This window comes from Brassica oleracea, chromosome C7 (assembly GCF_000695525.1).
Source record: "Brassica oleracea var. oleracea cultivar TO1000 chromosome C7, BOL, whole genome shotgun sequence".
Classification (NCBI taxonomy): Eukaryota; Viridiplantae; Streptophyta; class Magnoliopsida; order Brassicales; family Brassicaceae; genus Brassica; species Brassica oleracea.
This window is the reverse complement of record NC_027754.1, coordinates 13,994,197-13,998,326: the sequence shown is the minus strand read 5'-3', so window position 1 is coordinate 13,998,326 and position 4,130 is coordinate 13,994,197. Positions and strand designations below refer to the sequence as shown.

Sequence of the window (4,130 nt, the reverse complement as noted above, 5' to 3'; positions counted from 1 at the left end):
GTACGACCATATCATGGCGTTCCATGAATCGCGGCCACATCATCTAACCATTTGGAGATCTTGGCCATTCATGAGGCCAGCCGCGAGTGTGTATGGTTACGGTCCATGACCAACCATTTCCGAGTTGATTATGGGATGACCGAAAGGAGAGATGAACCAATCGTGATGTATGAGGACAATGCAGCATGCATTGCTCAGCTCAAGGACGGCTACATCAAAGGAGACAGGACGAAGCACATATTGCCTAAGTTATTCTTCACACACGATCTACAGAAAGCAGGCGAGGTCCAAGTGGTCCAAGTGCGTTCCAGCGACAACTCAGCCGACCTGTTCACCAAATCACTTCCGACCTACACATTCATGAAGCTCACGCATCAGATTGGGATGCGTAGACTGAAAGACATTCAGTGATGTTCAGAACAGGGGGAGTAATACTTGTACTCTTTTTCCTTCACCATGGTTTTGTTCCACTGGGTTTTCCTGGAAAGGTTTTAATGAGGCAACATCTAAAATGAATTAAAATCCTTGTATGGTTATGGCATCCAAGAGGGAGTGTTATAAATCATATTGTAGATGTCCAAAACCGGCCCGGTGATGCAAGACTTTTCAAGGGTCCAAGATCAAATCAATGTAGTATAAAAGATTGTCGAACCAGTTCTAAGTGATTCTAAAGCAAAGGGAATGCAAGTTCATGCTTAAGCTAAGTGCAATCCGGTTTGTGCAATCCGGTTTTAAAGATGGTATGAACTAAGAACTAATAAGCTAATGCAATAAAGTAATGATCTTTCTTTTCTCAATATGAAGCAAGAGGACTCATGGGACTAGGCATTTGATCTTGGGTGATGTAGATCCAATCTAAGGGTGGCAAGCTAGCAATCAAACACTTTCCTTATGCCTAGACACTAAGCTAAACAAGCTCTATCCCTAGATGAATGTTCTTTTGCTAAAGCAACTCAAGCATCTAATCCCTTAGGTTGAATGTTACTAAAGCAAACATGGAGAACAAGTCTAATAGCAATCTTAACTCCTTTAGCAACTAATCCCTTAGGTAAAGCAAGCTAAAAGCATTGAAGAGTTGGTTTAGGCATTTCATCATACACCTTGTGGGTAGGAAATGCCTAGAGATCTATTTTAGTATGATCAAGACTAAAATAGCATTGAGAACCCTCAACAAGCAAGGAAACAAGTGGATCTAACACTAAACACCCTAGATCTTCTCTAATCACCCTTAATCACCCTAGCCCATGAATCCAAGATTAGTCTACTCACTAATAGACATGAATAACCCCAAAACCATGGATGATTCAAGGTTAAACATGATTAGAGAGCAAGATAATCAAGCAAAGATAAGAAATTATGATCAAGATTAAATCTTTCACCCAAAAGTGGCTTTTGATTAGATAGAAAACAAGATAACCTCTAAAATTAAGTCTAAAAAGTATTTATAGTGGTCTAAAAACGAGCTGGGTCGACCCAACAAGCTTGGGTTGACCCAAGATAATTTGGGTAAAAAGTTGGTAAAAACAGAAGTGCAGATTTTTCTAAGTGTCGCAGCTGGCTTTCGACATGTCATTTGGCCGCTGCAACAAGTACATATGGGGCAGGGGCGTGTGCATTTTCCCAGCGGTTTGGCTTGGCCGCTGCAGTTGGCCGCTGGGACAGTTGGGACCTCGTCTTGTGAACCAAAATCACCATTCTTGCTCTAAACCATCTCCAAAGGTTCCAAACTCACCAAATAGCATCTCCATCACCTAATAGAGACAAATGTATATGCAATGCATCTAAATCTACTCTAAATGCATCTAAATGGACAAATTGAGAACTAAAATGATTGCTAAAACTATGCAAATACATAAGATATCACCCGGTCCATAACCGGCCCATCTAGAGAGAGAGAGAGAGAGACGGCCACGCCCTAGAGAGAGAGAGTCGGCGGCTAGAGAGAGAAAATCTTAGTTTCCCTTTTCCTTTTGATTTATGATTTGTACTATTTTCATATTCTAGACTTTTCATATTTGTAGTATTTACTTTTATCTCTTTGTAATTTTTTATATATAAATTACTCTTTATGATTATGAATAATACAGAAACATACAGATTATATTCTTTTGTTTCGCAGCACAGACAATCAACCAATTAGTATAGATTTCAAATTGTTTTTATTCAAAATTGTTGCGCAAATTGTATCAATTATTAAAGATTGTATTTTTTATTTTTTTATTTTTTCAAAGAAAAAGATGAGAACGATGCAAAAATCCCCAAAGATTCAACGGTTGAATATGGCACAGATGAAACCCGTTTAATTTCATCTTTTGAGATCCAAGGGCACAAATGATAGATCTCTCTCTCTCATCGGCGATATAACCCTAATTTAGCGAGAGAGTCACCAAGTTTCTCCATGGGCGAACCCAAGATATCAGGTAAGACCTCTCTCCATCTCTTAATAGATCTGTTAAATAATGATTTTTGTATCTTAATTTCGTAATTCGTTTATGCCTTGTCCCTTTTCACAGAGCTTGATACTGTGGTCAAAGAGGAAGGGTAGTTATTCGAGGTCAAATATTTCTCCAGTAAGATCTCTCTCCCGAAATTGTTTCTTCAAATTTCATCTATTAATCGATCTGTCATAGTTAAATTAATGGTTAACCTATTGTTCGTCAGAGAATAAGACATTTGTCTTCTGGAACATGGACGACTACCCAATCCCTGAAGGTGTCGCTCCTCTTGAGGTTATCGATAATATCAAATCAGTTCTTCATCGGTTGGGCTTTCCTTGGTGGTTGATTGAGATCAGGGCGTACGGTGACGACCAAAGTTATGACCTTTGCAGTGCCGGAATATACGGTGAGTACCTCATAACCGTATTATATGTATGTAACTGCTTACATCTCACTCTTTTCAGGGGTAAAATTTCTGGTGCTATCAAATTTCCTATAGAGCTAATTGATATCGCAACATTGAAGTTTCGTGAACCATTAAATTTTGTTGTAATTGCCAAACATACCCCCCAAAGTCAGCTGCGCAGGGTTCTTGACAGTTTGAAATCGAGAAATAACGTTGTGGCCTCTGTTGAGCTGCCTGATAGCGCCGCACTGAGTTCTATTGAGTCACTTGTGAATTCGATAAAAGTTTTTGGTGGAATCCAAAGGCCATTATGTCGAGATGTTGGAGAGCGAGCTGATGTGGATGTTTTTAGGTGGACGATAGCCTATAGGCCCTTCTCTACTAACAAGGAGGATGGTTACTCATGTGATTGGTCATTCTATCTTTGATATTTTTGTTTTATGTCATAAGTTGTTCGGTTATTCTATGTTGTTTCATCTTTCATCTGTTAAACGCTGTTTTGTGTTCAAATTAGTTGCTGTTTTCTTCCATTACCACACCACTTGTGCCACCTAATGCATTCTTCGCTTTCCCCTAGTATTTTTAGTTTCGTAAGCAACTGTCATCAATATTTTTTCCAAAATAAGAAAACTAAATATTTGGTATGGTTAAGGTGTGTACAACCTGAATGTGTCCGGATCTAGTAATGCAATTGATGCTTTGGATAATTCTTAGAGAGTGTAACATAGTCTTCTTTGCTTCCAGATGGTGGAGAGCTTGAGATTAGGATCAAACCTGATCCAGATAATCAGAGAGATTATTGATACACTGGGATCTTTTCCACACCAAGACGCAAGAGACAGATCCGCAATCTATTATCTAATTAATATGAATGAGATAGTTAATTTTTATTTACCTACCTACCAGTTGCTAGAACTTCCAGTACTAAGATGGTTGGTGTAGTAAAGACAATCAACTCCCCTTTTTGATGCCAACCACCCAAGGAATACTCTTGACTAATCATCATAACCATGCATATAACATATCGTACAGCTTTGATGTTAATGTTTACAAATACGGTTTCAACATATAGAATAAGAACTAAGATATCATCAGGTGTAAACTGTAAAATAAAACATGATGTGATAGATCTAAAGAAAAAGTTAAAAAAATCCTAATGTGATATTTAGGTTTAAGCCAAGAGCTTGACTTTTCCCATGTTCTTTTTTTTTTTTGGCAACAATCTTTTCCCATGTTCAAAGGACACCCAAGTGAGTATTTTTTTTGTTTTATTGCAAAATGGATCC

General features: G+C 38.2%; 1 long non-coding RNA gene across 2 annotated transcripts; it reads left to right on the top strand.

Moving 5' to 3' along the window:
* Window positions 1–2,174: 2,174 nt before the first annotated feature.
* On the top strand, window positions 2,175–3,380 carry LOC106306997. Of its 2 annotated transcripts, XR_001263241.1 has the most exons (4): window positions 2,204–2,420; window positions 2,514–2,570; window positions 2,662–2,844; window positions 2,903–3,380. It is a non-coding gene; the product is annotated as an uncharacterized LOC106306997 (long non-coding RNA). The 2 variants fall into 2 exon arrangements; XR_001263240.1 differs by having other exon boundaries at window positions 2,175–2,420; window positions 2,662–3,380.
* Window positions 3,381–4,130: the final 750 nt, after the last annotated feature.